Source organism: Capsicum annuum, chromosome 7 (genome assembly GCF_002878395.1).
Source record: "Capsicum annuum cultivar UCD-10X-F1 chromosome 7, UCD10Xv1.1, whole genome shotgun sequence".
Taxonomy (NCBI): domain Eukaryota; kingdom Viridiplantae; phylum Streptophyta; class Magnoliopsida; order Solanales; family Solanaceae; genus Capsicum; species Capsicum annuum.
In genome coordinates, this window is record NC_061117.1 from 38,463,586 (window position 1) to 38,480,521 (window position 16,936).

Sequence of the window (16,936 nt, forward strand, 5' to 3'; positions counted from 1 at the left end):
TGGTGGTGGTATTGGCATTGATGTTGGTATTGGTATTGGTGGTATTGTTGGTGGTGTTGGTATTGGTGTTGGTGTTGGTATTGGTATAGGTATTGGTATTGGTGGCATTAGTGGTAGTGTTGGTGGTGCTGGTATTGGTGGTGTTTGTAGTGGTTGTTGGTGTTAGTATTGGTATTGGTGGTGTTGGTGGTGGTATTTGTGGTGTTGGTGGTCCATCTGTTGCAACAGGTGGAACAATTGTTGGGAGATATTACAAATAGGTCTTAAAACAGATTCCCCATTTGTTGCGATAAATGCCTCAGTTGTTGGCATAAAACAAACCAGCAACAAGACTATTTTGATCTCCTCCAATAGATTGTTCATCTGTTGCAACAAATGGTGCATCAGTTGTAATAGATTATTCAACTGTTCCAACATATGAATTATTTGTTGGAATATTTTTTGTAATGTGGCGTGTAAAAATTTATTGAATTTTGTCTTACCTTTTTTTAAAATTTATGCAGACATCAATTGTAATGTATTTTTTATTTTTTCTTTTGTTGTAGGTAAAACATGTCACCCAAAAGAAAAAAAGTGAAGGTGGATCAACTTCTGACCACCTAACAAAAAAGGTTAGAGTACAGATGGATTTGGAGGAGCTTCATGAACAATCTTAGTGAGGGAAATATGAAGCTGATGAAAGATATGAAAATAATGTTGCAGGAGATGGAGAAGGGTCTATAGAGGGTGATGAGGAAAATAAAAATGAGAAGGGGGAAGTAGAAAATGAGAAAGAGGATGATGATCAAAATGATGATAATGCATCATCAATGGGACATGAATTAAGAATGAAATTCAAGTATGATCATGTCAGAACTATTAGTATTGACAGGTTTCAAGTTGAGATGCCGATAGATAACCCTTCAGATTTAACTTGTGATTTTGTATTTAAATCTCAGTTGGGGAAACCTTTTAATGATTTTAGGAAAAAAATGAAGGAGGAAAAAATAGATAAACTTTTTAAAAAAAAGCTACTTTGGATACTTTCTTGAGCTGCCTGAGGACAACAATGCCCGTTTCCAAATGAGTATGGTATATGGTCTTCTCAAGCACAGGATCAAGTACGTGGGGGTGATAAAGATTTGAAGGAGAAGGGCAAAAATATGGATGAAATCTAGATAAACTACTGTGGCATGTCAATTTGTTTTGTCATGAAAGAGTTGTCCATAGTGACAGGCTTGAGATGCAATCATCCAAAAGAACCTCTCATCAAGGAAACACCTCGCAAAAATTCCAAGGCAAGCAGGTTAGCCAAACCACCACCATTAATAAAGGAAAGGCATTGTCCAAGCGAGCACCCACCAAAACCAACAAAGGCAAGGAAAAAATAGATAGGTTGTTGGACATTGCTGGACGTGGCTACAGAGCCACGAAGTTAATAGAAAATTTCAAGGATAAATCCATAGCAAAGAAGTACAATGAGAAACTATGCTTAGTTTGGTTTGCCCATTTCGTTATATTAGTAAGAGAAGTACACAAAGTCATAGAAGATGATTTGTTGGAGCTTGCTAAGGATTTTGAGAAATTCAACAATTATCCCTGGGGATATGATAGCTACAAGTTGAGTGTCAAATATTTATTGACAAAGCTATCCCTAAAAACGATCACATTATATGACTTTTCTTGGGCTTTCATGGTAAATTTAATCACTATTTGTTTACTCATCAATTAATTTATATTGAATAATTATTATGACTTTTTTTTGGCTTGCTTCTTGTTTACATGCTTTAGGTTGGGCATTTGAAGTCATTCCTCCCTATGAAAGCAGGTCAAAGATTACTCGGATGAGGTTTCTCATCCAAGGATCCTTAGGTGGTTGGCTGCAAAGAGCAAAATAATAATTAAGGAGGTTGATCTCTTTAACCCTCTGGATTATACAGTAAGTCATCTTCCAAGTAAAATAATTTGACTCAAAGAAAGATATTGAAATAGATGGGCCATCTGTTGCGACAGAAGGGTCATCTATTACTACAGATTACACATCTACTGCAACTAGTGCAATAGATGGGTAATCTGTTGCTACAAATGATTCATGTTTCACAACAGATTACCTATCTATGGCTTTGGTTCTCTGAATCCAACTCAATAGATTACCCATATACTGTAAATTATGCAACAGATTGGTAATCTGATGCAACAGGGGGTTAATCTATTTCTATATATGAATCATCTGTTGCTACAGAAAGATCATCTATTGCATAAGCTGTTTGTGTTAACATGTAACCCAAATAACTGCAAATTATCTTTTATAGGTTGTACATCCATGGATCGTACCTACTGAGCAGGAGTTGGGGATGACTTTTTTTATTACTCTAGGTCTCGTTGATATAATAGCAGACCGAACGATGGAGTTAATAAAAAAGGATTGGCTGGAGCAATGATGAATGGGGATTTTACCACTCATTTGCACCAAACATTTATGCATACTACCATGTTTTGTAGAAGAAAATGAGACATCAATATTATTTAAAGGCACTAATATAAATATTTTACAGGTATCTAGTTGAGGAGGAAAAATGATATGGACTAAATCTAAAAAAGGGATTAAATTGAAGGAAATGGAGTATGGATGGAGACCTGAAGTAGTCCAGCCTCAGTTACCGCGACCGCGATCCTCAAGCCGAGGTCGCGGTTAGTCAATATAGTCAGCATAATGCGATCGCAGAGCACAACTGAGATTGCATAGCCGCGATCATGGTCAAACCTGCACGATCGCGGTTCAACGGGAATATGACCCAAGGTAGTTTGGTAAAATTGCATAGACAAATCCCAAACCATATATAGGTAAAAACACTTTCTTCTTTAGGTATTGCTTATCTCATAGATATTTTTGAATTGAAAGAAAGAAACCCTGATTAAGCAAGTGTGTAACTAATTGTGGAGGCTTAACTTCTTAGTATTTTGTGAAGAAAGAATGCTTTGGATAATCCTTATGGTATATCTTTCTTTACCTTCTTCATGAGTAACAAAGTAAATTAGTCTTGGGATTATGTTGAACTAAAGTGTAATTATGTGTGGGTGTTGTTATGTTTGCATGATTACTAGTTGTTGAGTATGTATTCCACCATTTCTTGAATTTATGAGTTGGAATTTATGGGTGAAAACCCCAAATCTTCAAATGGATTTGATGGGTAAAAACCTCAAACTCTATAAACCCTTCATTATCCTTGAAAGATGGATGAAAATGAACTTAAGGTAACCCATAACATCCTTGAAAGAGGGTTATAGGGGTGCAAGCCAGTGGTGGACAATTGAGCCTATGGTTTACTACCTTTACAATCTTAGAAATAAGTGTATTTAGAGTGTAAATCATGTCAAGAGAATCATCCAAGAAATAGGTATGCTTGATTGAGGTTTTGGGTGATTACGAATTGCACACTTGTTAGGTACTCGAAAAAGCCTATGGGTTAAATCATTGTGGTTTTATTAAAAGATTAACCACAATGACTTTTGACCTAGCCTATCCTTTAGTTAATAACTAAGCTTCATGTTAAACCATCATCTACCCATACACTTTACCTTTAGGTAGATATAATCCCATGATCTCCTCAAATCTTGATTTTAAATCAAAGTGTCAAATACATGCATTGTTAATCAAAAGTTGTTACAATCAAATCCCTGCATATTTTACATGGCATGTTTATTAGCATTCCGGGTAACCTTTTAGTAATTATATCATCTATAGGACTTGAAATTTATAATTCGCTCTTTGTGGATTTGACCCCAACTCGAGTTAGGTTATTGAAAACTACCGTCTCACCCCTCAAGAATAGGAGTGAGTTGAGCATTATCAAAATGGAGCCATTGTCGGGAAGTGAGATATATATTTTAGTTGTGCGGTGTGTTTCTTACTTGAGAATACCCGGAGTGGTGTAATTTACTTTATTCATTATTTTTGATCTTTTATAGGTGATAAAGGTTTTAATGGCGCAATGAGTGATAACATGAGAAATTTTGGCCTCTTTGATCCCCTCTAGATGATGAAGGCCAACTTAATGAAGCGGCGCAAACGAGTGCAATCTGCATCTCACCAACCAATGGGAATGGAGTTTTCCATGTGACTAACGTTATGCTTCATATGTTGTAAATGAAAGGGTTGTACAGGGTGAGGCTTATGAGGACCCGAATGTCCATTTGAAGAACTTCGTAGAAGTGTGTGCATTATTCAACATAGCACACATTACTCAAGAATCTATCTGGCTTCGCCTCTTCCCGTTCTCACTAATAGGCGAGGCGGTTTTATGGCTTCGTTCACTTCTACCCGGCTCTATTACATCATGGGAAGAGATTACCTCTGTGTTTCTTGATAGATATTTCCCACCATAAAAAAATTCTTCAAAAGAGGGACGAGATTATGAATTTTTGAAAAATGAATGAAGAGCCATTGTTTGAAGCTTGGGAAAGGTTTAATGGAAAGCTAGCTCAATGCCCAATCATGAGGTCCCGGAGAAGATGCTTCTTGATATCTTCTACTTATCCCTTGATCCATTAAATAAAATAGAGGTGGATAATGCGGGGGTGGATCTATAGTAAAAATATACCACCATGCGGCCTTCCGATTGATAGGAGAAGTGTCAAAGCAAAATTGGGGTTGACGCACCTGAGATACCGAAGACCAAGATCCCTTCTACTACTTCCATGGTCGATAATGAATAAAGAAAAGGGATGAAGAAAATGAGGAGAACATGGCAAAAATAATGACCCAACTTGAGCTCTTGACATAGCATGTTTTGGGAACACCCACGAAAGCAGTAAATACCGTAACATCAAAATCTTATGAAGTTGATAAAGAAGAAAAGAAGTTGGATGAGGAAATCCGGTAAATAGGAGTGGGAAGGAACTTGATAAGACCTTTTGAGAAGACTTGAGTGAGAATATGCCCAAGGCTAAAGCAAAGGAGGTGATACCTTACAGTAGAGAAGAAAATGATGAGAAATAGATCGAGAAAAGTGATGAAGAAGTGGACAAAGTTAAAAGCCACAAGGTAAAGGAAGGTCAATAATCCAAGTTCCTCTTTCATTCCCTCAACATTTGCATAAAAAGAAGAGAGTGACAAATTGAGGACATTCATGGAAAAACTTAGCAATTTATCGATAAATATCCCATTGCTTGAGGCAATCTAAGAGATTCTAGGATAAGCTAAGTTAATGAAAAAGTTGATGTCCAAAAAGAAACTTGTTGAAGGTGATTTAAGGTCACTCATGGTTGTAGTTCTATCATGGATAGTAAGGTTATAGAAAAATAAAGATGACCCTGGAGCATTCACCATTCCTTGTACAATTGGGACGCATGAGTTGGAAAAAGCTCTATGTGACCTTGTTGCAAACATCAACTTAATGTATTTTGTAATCTAAAAGAATCTCGGATAGTATTCCCCTACACCGACCTCTATGCAACTTTTAATAGTGGATCGGTCCATCAAAAGGCCGGTGGGAATTTTATTTGATGTTATTAAAGTGGAAAAGTTTATACTTCCGACGGACTTCGTAGTATTGGATTATGAAATAAACCAAGAGGTAACTATCATCCTTTGTTGTCCTTCCTTGGCCACCGGAAGAGCAATTTTTGATTTAGGGATGTGGGAAATAAAGATTAGGGTGCAAGAGGATGAGGTCTCTTTCAAAATTTGCAAGACAAAAAAGCAAATTGCGGAGCTTCAAGTGGTATCCGTGGTGGATGTTGAAAGTGAAAAGATGAACAAGGAGTGGATTTATTACCCACCTTAAGCGTTGGATAAGATAGACATCGTGTCACGATAATAACTAAGGCACTATGTGGGAGGTAACCCACAAATGCCACGAAAGTGGCTGTATCCTTTTTGTCATGTTTCTGTAGTATAGATATTAGCTTTTGCATATGAATAACTTATGCATTTGTGGCACTATGGAGTGTATTATATGATCTTGGGAAGATGGAAGTGTGCAATTTTGCATTAAAAACTAAACAGGGGAAAAATTGAGCAAAGAGTTGAACAGGGGAAAACAAGGGAGTAGATTATCGTGATCGTGGTCACCCGCATGTCCGCAATTGCAGGCACCTAACTGCAGTCGTGGTTACTTCAACCACTTAATCCCTAATTTTCCTCATTTCCCTCACACTCTTTCATGATTGTACTCTCTAATTTAGACTAGATTCTGGCCAAGTTTGTGACCTCTTCAACAGCATCCTTGCATCCCTCTTGCATCACAACTCCGGTAGGTATCATGAATCCATGATTTTATTTTTGAAAATAGGCCCTAGAATGCATGATTAAGAGAGGGACTAAAGTTTTGATTTTTATTCTTTTTATGTTGTCATACTTGGTGTTGGTTTGGTGTTGGATGCTTGAATAAGGTGTGCACACAAGTGGAGAAATCTTGAGTACTCAATAATGTGCGAAAAATGTAGACAAATAAGATGTGCACACCAAGTGTTTGACACTTTGCCCAATAAACTTTTAATAGTGATATTTACATTCGAAATGGCATATTCAAATACTTATTCGCATTATTCAATTGGTATTCGTGTGAATCCATATTGTAGAGCATGTTAGTAGCCTAAAAAGTTGGAAAAGATTTGAACATGGGGAGATGGCATGAAACCAACCTCAGTTATCGCGATTCCAGTCATGGTCCACGATTCCAGCAACGTGATCGTGGTCATGGCCCGTGATCGTGGTAACCAGGGCCAGTTCCCTGCCATGCCAAAAATCCTGCACTCAAAAATTTTTAGCCTAACTTCATCAAGCACCTTTTCCTATGAGCTCTGGTGAATAATGTGGCATAGTTTGCATATTACAATGTCATTGATTAATATAATGTGTGCCTAGTGCTTTCAATACAACCTCATGGATAAGTATGAACACATTTGATTCATGGCACCCGAGTGCCAGACTCATTACTACAGTGATATTACGAGGACAAACTTGCTCCCAGAAAAAGGTATTTTCTTAGAGAATGTGCCGGAGAAGCTACCAGCATTTCATGAGAAACTTGAGTCCATAGGGTGGCAGTGCTTCACCCCGAATCCTTGCATTGCAAATGAACAATGGGTTCATGAATTTTATGCCAACATCAGTGAAGTGTCTTTCTCGAACCCATTCAATATGAATATTAAGATTTTGGGCAAACCGGTAAAAGTTGGGACTAAGAAAATCAATGATATTTATGGGCTCCAACATGCAGACATGGGTGAATTTAAAGCAAAGGGGTGTAAACCAGGGAGTTGGTTGGTGCAACGGCTATGCCCCAGAAAGGAATTCTCTTAGGCAAAGACTAAAAGAAACATTCCATGAATGACTTCACTTTGCATATTATTTGTAGCCAAGTCTCTCCTTGCACACACATGATAGTAGTCCCAAACCTGCATGCTCGAATAGTTGATTGCATTCTAGATGACATCCATTTGGATGTTGGTCAGCTTGTGGTCAACGAAATGGATCACTTCAAGAACCAAGGTGGTACGTATCTCTTCTTCCCCTCTTTGATTATCCAGATTTGTATAAGAGTGGGGGTTAAAGAGTATGCTAGTGATACATGGGTGTGTCCTGGTGCTCCCATCTACCTTTTGAGGATTCTAGGAGAGTGCACACCTAGTAAAGAAAAGAAGAGAAAGATTGAATTGGAAAAGTTGGCATACATTGAGTCTGTCTCAAAGGCCAACCACCACCAGACCTCTTGAGGAGATTGGAGTTGATATTTTATCTATTAGGTAGCTTGTGTCTAGTTTTACCCAAGGACCAGGAGAGCCCTCCACCGCCTATCATTCATATGTGTCACGTGCTGATTATGAGAAGTACAGAGAGGACCAAAAGAAGTAAGAAGTTACCATTGATAGACTTGAGATAGCCTACTCCTCTTTGGAAAAATCACATCGGGACCTCTGGAGCGCACATTAAAAGGTCACAAGAGAAAAAAAGAGGTATGAGTTCTTTATCAAGATGTGGAAAGTGGTGAAAGGCCTAGGGAAGAACCTAAGACCCCGAGATAGACTTCCTTCTTCTTAGGTGTAGAATGATGATGAGGCCCCAGTTGAGTGGTCCGATCTTGAGGAGAATAGTGATGATGCAGAATCCGAGAGTGATAGTAGTCAGTGATGTGGTTTCAGGGAGCACCCTTATCTTTTTTATCCTTGATTATTTATGCAGTAGGGACACTGCTACCTTTTCAGTTGGGGGTGTCTCCTTATTTATTTGATTTGGGCCTATATTATGGATATTTTTGCTTACTTTTCTGATCTTTTGGATGATTCTTAATTTTATTTGGGTTTTAATATTCGGGCACTTCAATGGTGCCCACATTTGCATGGATTAGTTACTTTATTCTTGATTTGTTAATTTATTCTAGTTTTAATGGATGAGCTTTTCCCGATGATAGACTGAGTGACGACACTTTTAAGGGGAAAGCATCGTGATTCAATTTTTAACCATAGATGCAGGGGAAGTCTGAGTACTCATGGCATCAAGGCCATAAATGCAAGGGAAGTCTGAGTACCTGTAGCATTGATGATTTGAGAGCGCGTTCATACCTATTGGTGAAGTCTGAGTAGCCATATGGGTGGTTCCCTCATACTATAGCTTGAAATGTGAGACTATAGCTTGGGTTTTTTCCATGATAATAAAATTATACATGGTGCGGATGCAAAAACAAACAGCCCCCTCCGTCAAAAAATTTTACAAAATTTGAGGGCATGGACGTGAGCAACCTTGTGATAAAACTTTTCCTCTTTCTATGACTCTGAAAATTTACTTTGGAAGAATAGTGAATACTCCATCTTTGTCTCAAGTGGGTGGAAAAATTGAACCCCCTTGACGAGATTCGCATACTATGTGTGTGAGTTTAATTGTCTACATCTAATGTGTACTTGTACCATCTAGAACTTTCCCCATTAGTCTTTCAAAGATAAATTTTGATTGTGCTTGGTTGGTAAAATGATCATAGGCCATCTTGTGACATTGGAAGCCCACTTTAGCCTAAAAAGCCTACCAATACTTAGGAGTTACCTCTAGTCACCTTCTTTGAGCCTCTAGACTTTTCTTTGGCAAACACACTACAAGCCGTGACCCTTCTATTTGTCCTTTTTTAAACCCTACCCTTCTTGACCTTAAGAATACAAGTTGAGGCTAAAAGCCTAAGTTAGGGGTGGTGAAAAATCAAAGAGATGTAGTTGGGCCACAAATTCATAAGAAGGTTTCTAGAGCTTAAGAAAAGAAAGCATTTTGATTTGAAAAAGGAAAAGGCCCCACAAAGAAAAGAAAGACATTATCTATGCACACAAAAAAGAGAAAAATATGAAAGTGGGAAAACCAAGAAAAGGCAAAATAGGCAAAATAGTAAAAGAAAAAGAAGTGGCCCAATAGCAAAAAGTGAAGAGAGTATGATATAGAAGTTCAAGGAGGGTTTAGACCTATTGTTCTAAGTTAATATCCTACCCTACCCTAAACCTACATTACAAGCACAAAAAGTCCTTTCTGGTTCCCAACTAAGTGTGGTAATTTTAGTGGCGATTGAAAATAGGGGCAAGCCTATGCCATGGTACTTGTTAACATGGAGAATTTCTTGAGAGAGAGAGAGTGTATTTACACTTAAAATTCCTTGTTGCATGATTGGTAACTAGGTGTATGAAATCTTTTTTCTTGTGAGTAGGCATGTGAACAAGTTGAGGTAGGTGATTTTGTCATCTTCCACACAATGAGATAAAAAGAAGTATAATATGGTTGTAGTCAACAACTGAACCATTTCTAGAGTGTTAGTGGTTGTTACATGGTTGCTCCCCAAAGTCTAATGCATCTTTCAAATATTCCATGTTATTGAGAGGTGTAGTTGAAACCATTTTGCCCATGCGCAAAGAGATTTGTATGGTATCAATGAAGTTTTAGTCATCATGATCATTGAATGATAGAATGAAGGCATACATGTGAAATTTTCTCATAGAAAAGTGTGGTGTTTCTTGAGGACAAGCAAAGTTTTAAGTTGGGGGTATTGCTGAGTAGAGATTTTACCACTCATTTACACCAAACATTTATGCACACTACCATGCTTTGTATTAGAAAATGAGATATCAATATGATTTAAATACACTAATATCCACATTTTGCAGGTATCTAGTTGAGAAGGTAAAATGATGTGGATTGAAGATAAAAAGGGATCAAATGAAGAAAATGGAGTGCAGCTGGAGACCTGAAGCAGTTCAACCTCAATTACCACGACTGCGGTCGCAGTCAATCAAGATGGTTAGCATAATGCGATTGTAGAGTACAATCGTAGTCGTATAGCTATAGTTGTGGTTAAACCTGCGCAATCGCGGTTCAATGGGAATATGACCCAGGGAAGTTTTGTAAAATTGTATAGACGAATACCAAACCATATATAAGCAAAAACCCTTTCTTCTTTAGGTATTACTTACCCCATATATATTTTTGAATTAAAATCAAGAAACCCTAATTAGGCAAGTGTGTAACTAATTGTGGAGGCTTAACTTCTTAGTATTTGTAAAGAATAAATGCTTTGGATAATCCTTGTGGTATATCTTTCTTTACCTTCTTCATGAGTAGCTAAGTAAATTAGTCTTGGGATTATGTTGAACTAAGTATAATTGTGAGTGGGTGCTGTTGTGTTTGCAAGAGTGCTAGTTGTTGAGTATGGATTCCACCATTGCTTGAATATATGAGTTGGAATTTGTAGGTGAAAACCCCAAATTTCCAAATGGGTTTGATGGGTGGAAACCCCAAACTCTATAACCCCTTCATCATCCTTGAAAAAGAAATGAAGGTGAACTTGAGGTAACCCATAACATTCTTAAAAGAGGGTTATAGGGGGACAAGGCAACGGTAGACAATTGAACCTATGATTTACTACCTTTTGTAATCTTAGAAATAAGTGTATTTGGAGTGTAAATTATGTCAAGAGCATCATCCTAGAAATAGGGATGCTTGATTAAGGTTTCGGGTGATTACGAATAGCATACTTGTTAGGTGCTCGAAAGAGTCAACAGGTGAAATTATGGTGGTTTTATTGAAAGATTGACCACAATGAATTTTGAATAAGCCTATCCTTTAGTTAACAACTAAGCTTTATGTTAAACCATCATCTACCCACACGTTTTACCATTAGGTAGTCGTAATCCCAAGATCTCCTCAAATCTTGATATTAAATCAAAAACTGTCAAATATGTGCATTGTTAATAAAAATTATTACAATCAAATCCCCCCATTTTATTTTACATGTCATGTTTGTTAGTATTTCAGGTAACCTTTAAGTAATTAGAGCACCCATAGGACTTGAAATTTATAATTTGCTCCTTGTGGATTTGACCCCAACTCGAGTTGGGTTATTGACAACGACCGCCTCACCCCTCAAGAATGGGAGCGAGTTGAGATTTATCAAGAAATAGCTATAAGAAGAGAAGTTAGGCAAGGTTAGCCTAATGTTGAGGATCTTCATGAACAACCTACTACAACAGATCTGGGTGCTGCTTCTGGAGGTGTTGCTGGTGGAGTTGATATTGGTGGCAGCTGCTGATGCTGATGCTAATGCCAGTCGTGATGATGAGTAAGTTGATGATTAAGAAAAAAAATGGTTTTAAAAACCCCTTACACAGGTCTCTCTTACCCTTACACTAGTCTTTTCCACCCTTACAGTGGTCCCTCTCACCCCTCTTCACCCTCATGTTCTTATTGTAAATGCAAAGAGTGTATGGACAGATAGGATAAACTCTTTGAAAAAGTAGAGGCTATCACTAAAGTTGTCGAGGAATTAAAATTCAAGAGGGTGTCATACCATCTAAGAAGGTGAGAGATTCATACACCCTTACAGTGGCGGTTAGGAAGAAGAAAAAAGCAATTAGACATATACCATCCAATTTGAAACCAAAAAAATTGCAAAGACTCCCGCTCCAAAAGTTGTTAAAGTTCAGGGGCTATTGAAGAAGGTGGACATATACGTGGAACTTATCGCCAAACAGAAGGTTGCTCTGCGAAAGACCATAAATTCTAAGAAACACGCAAAAGAATACACCATGCAAACTTTTTCCCACCAAGACTTTAAGAATATGATAGATAATGCATTAGTGGTATGTAGACAAGGTAAGTTTACTTTTCCTAACCTAGCCTACTAATCTACTCTATGAATAAGAAGCTACGCAATAGATGTGTCATATATTGTAATATTTGGGTATTCTGGTGCAACTGGTGGTGGTTATGGTGCAACATATTACCAATATATTGCATAAGTTATGTTAGATGGGTAATCTGTGGACAGATTCAGAGAACACCTTGCAACAGATGGGTCATCTGTTGCATCTTTCCATTTTGTTTTTTTTTTTAAATTACTAACCTATTGAAAAATTGTCTTATATGACAATATGTTAATGAAATTCTCTGCCTCATGAGGGGCAGGCAATTAGCGTACCCGAATGCTTATGATGCTATCACAGGATAATTGACCTCAACTTCTTCAATAATTTCAAGGATAGTTATGATGAGATAATCAAGCTAGCATTAACCCCCGGTGACCCAGGATTTGATTTTTTAGTTTCTAGGTTCGACGAGGCCATTTGTTTACCCACATGCAGCCACTGTTAGAGTTGTTCCCCAACTTGTTGAGGCAGAGTAAACTAATGGATCATTTTCCAGCGAAAGTGTTGATAAAGAAAACATTGGATTTTGAAGGTCGAAACAAAGACTTGAACCTTGGAAAAAATGAAATCGGTGCCACATGTGAGTCTTACACGCTTGTACACGTTGAGTGTTTGCTGAACGGCATAGAAATAATTGAGCCAACAAACTTTTTGTGCGACAATGCCATGGTAAATATGCAAGAGGTCTGGGCTTATAGGGTATTAACTAAATGCTTGGAGCCTGTGTATAAAAAGAAAGATGTAGAAACACAAACACCATGACAATTTTTACGTCATGACAATTTATTATATTTGATGAAAATTGATTTTTTTATAATAAAATTGATTGTCTATTTGTTGTAAGAGATAGTCTATCTATTCTGACAGATAGTTTATCTGTTGCAATAGTTTGATCATCCATTTCATTATGTAGATGTTTATATATAAGTCTATCTATTTCAATAGATAGGTCATCTATTGGAATAAATCAAAACAGTAGAAAGACTTGTTTGATAATTTCAAACAGACGACTTACAAGTTGCAACATATGTCTAAATTTGTTTGATATATGCCAACAGATATGTTGTCTGTTGCAACAGATACATTATCTGTTGCAATATTCGAATCTAATATTCAATTTTAATTAATAAATTCAAATATAAGGATAACATAGACAAAATAAAATCAAAGCCTTCAGAAATTACATGAAATAAATCAACAAATAAATAAAATGTAAAAAAATTGTTATGGGTGCAGTTCTTAATAAATAAATCAACAATTTAAGTTTTGGTGCCAGTAATTCCTAAGGAGAGGTTATTACGTTGGGAGACTCACGTTGTAAAGATCTGCTCAATATAGACAAGTTGTTCTTCATCCGGTACTATGGAATTCGACTTTGGTCGTTGTGGATCTTTAATGTCGTATGCATATGGTTTCTGAGCTTTCGTTTCTCCGTATTTCCATAAAATAGCAGTATATCTTTTACGGAGTAATCAAAAATCAAGTCCATCATTTGGTACTTGTAATCCATCGCTCAAATACTTGGCATAACCGACAACAAAAAAACTATAATCCTTGCGTTTGTAGAAATTAGATAATCCATATCTTACAATTAATGTAAGCGTTGTGAAATTTATGAAATGAAACTAAATCATGATATTTGATAGATACTTACAGGCTACCAATGGATTGTTGAGCAATCCTTCAACATATTCTACATCAAATAGATTGTTCATTTTATCCTGGTATGCTTCAATTGTCGATCAATCAGTACGAACCTTTTGGTCCAAAAATCCACTTACATCAAGGTAAGTAGGCAATATTTTGGCAAACTTTTATATCTCAGACAACGGTCCAAAACATCTCCTTCCCTACATCGAGTCGTAACTTGGATGCATCTCTCTTTTAGAACGACGACAGCTAACACCCAATGAAATTCATCACCATAATTTATTGGGATGTACACTTCATCAACAAAATGCCAAAGTAAACTCACTGGAATGCTAAACGTTTGATGATGTTGATTAAGCCTTCCTTATTTTGAAAAACTTTTGGTTGTTGTTGACAATACCAATCGTAGGCATTATTGATGAAAACTTTGTACAAATAATTATCTGTCATGTATCTGTATTGTTCTTGTGTTTGCAATTTGGCCTTCTTTCGGAGGTAGTAAAAAATGACATCAATGTGTTGCTTATATTATCAAATTAAATATTTCATATTACGTGACAACAAAATTAATACACAGATACAATTAAATAAAATATTAATAGTAAGATGTATGGCATTTAAACCTCATCATTCCAGTAAGTTGGGGATGTGACATCAAGTAGAACCAATTTTTTATTCTAGGATGTGCAACAACAAAGTTAAACATATCTGAACCAAGACCCGATTCATTCACTTTGTAGTGTTCGTCATTTTGTTTTCTGCATGATTTATATGTGTTAATGTCATGTTCTTACAACAAGAATTGTATAAATCAATATCTTAAAAAATAATTTATGTAGCTTCTAGTATGAAGCTTTAACAGCCCATTGGCAATTCATTCTGAATAGTTGTCAATCAATTTTGTTAGTTTTTTTGAAGCCTCGTCCAAGATGTTGAACCCTTCAAATAGGTAATTCTTCCGTTCTTCTGGAATGACAGACTTCCAAAAATGAGTCATATGCTACAACAGATGGATAATCAACTGGCTTCCAGACTGATCGATTATCAACTTTGATATTATGTTGTTCAGCAGTAGCTTCTACTGTGACATTCATCTAGAATGCCAGAATTGGCAATGTTAATCACAGAGATACTAACTCATCTATTTTAGCAAATCAAACAGGTCTTTCTCCTATTTTAATTTATCCAAATAAATGAGTCATAAGCTGCAACAGATAGATAATCCATTTGGACAAATCAAGATCGGATGAAGACCTGTATGATAATTTCCAAAAGATAACCCATTTTTTGAAATATATGACTCATCTGTTTAGACAAACTAAAATAGTAGGAAGTCTGTCCCAATTGACGACCTATCTGTTGCAGCAGATAAGTTATCTGTTGGTATAAATTAAAATAGTAGAAATACCTATTTGACTTGCTAAAATAGATGAGACATATGTTGCAACAGATAATGCGTCTAATGCAACAGGTTAGTCAACTGTTGCAACAGATGCATATATCTATTTGATAATTTATAATAGGTGTGTCATCTGTTGTAATAGATATGTAGTCTGTTTGATTGTTGGAACATATGATATATATTCACCTTGTTCAGCTCATGTTTCTCTCCTATGGCCCTTGAGCATTGATCAAAAGTGCAAGACAGAGATAGAGGAGTTTCAATTTTTCTTTTTTAATGCTTAATGATGCCTTGAAAATTTCTTTCCTCCTCCACTTAGCCGCCTTAATCTCTAATGAAGTGTATGGATGTGAAATCTTCTTTGATGAAATGACACCACTCTTAGATGTCAATTCCTATACAGAAGTAGTTAATGCACTAATCACTCCATCATGTTTCATTTTGCAGCCTTTACATTTGCATGCAGAACATTCGCTAGGAGAGGCGAAATCTGTAAAATCAATATGATCATAAACATAATGATTTGTTGTTTCAAAAACTGCAAGAGGAGCATGACTAACCCCAACAGCAGCACCACTACCACCACCAACAACTCCATCACCACTAACACCACCAGTAAAGACAAGCCCACTCTCCAAAATTATTTTTCTTGTGATGGTTGTTGCTCTAAATAATTCCTTTTTTATTCTATCGATGAACTTAGAGTCCAATAAAATTTGCAAATATCGTAAAGTAAGAAAATATGGCATCTTCAACTCTCGATTGATCGGAATAAGTCACGAATGCACAATCTAAAATAAATCAGTACATATATTAGAATTATGATTATATCATTTAAAAAAATCATTAAGTACAACAAAAACTTAATTAGAATTAGACTTACTACTTCTTTCGAAGGATTGAAGAGATCAATAAATTTTATATTTTTATCGATTTTGGCCGACAACCATCTCAGGATTCTTGGACATAAAACTTCTTCCTAGTGGTTCACTTGTTGTCTAAAATATGGAATGGTTTCAAATGTCGAAGCCTATAAAATAACATCAATAAATCAAAAGCATTATTTCATAAAAAAATAATTGAATCATAATAAAAGAAATATTTACCATGAAAGCCCATAGAAAGTCATATAAGTTGACTGTCTTTGATGTTAACAGAGTCAACAAATATTTAACAGTCATTTTGAAGATTTCATAACCCCAAGGATAGCTGCTAAATATCTCAAGATCCTCGGAGAATTTTATTAAACCGAGTGGTATGTCGTTGTTAATGTTTCTCACCCAAAGAATATTATGTATAAAACAAACCAAGCACAATGAAGCACAATGATTTCTTGTACTTCTTTGAAAGTCTTTTACCTTTCAACAAATCTATAAGATTTTTGTTTTTGAAGGTTGGATCAACAAGTAATACCAAGTCACCACCATTACTTGACTTGCCTCTACCTTTTTTGGGTGTGTGGGGTGCTTTTTTTAGGGTTACAATAGGTATTACTTGAGAAGGAGAAGAAGGGTAACATTTTAGTCCAGTAACTATGACAATCTCCTTCCAACCAAAACAAACAGGCATGCTACAGTAATTTATCCACACCTCATCCATCTTATCTTTATTTTTATACATAAACCTACACTTGAGAAGATGATATACCATTTTCATTTGGAAATGAGCATTGTTGTCCTCCGGCAAATCAAGATATTGCCCAAAGCAGCTGTCCCTGAAATAAGCATCCAA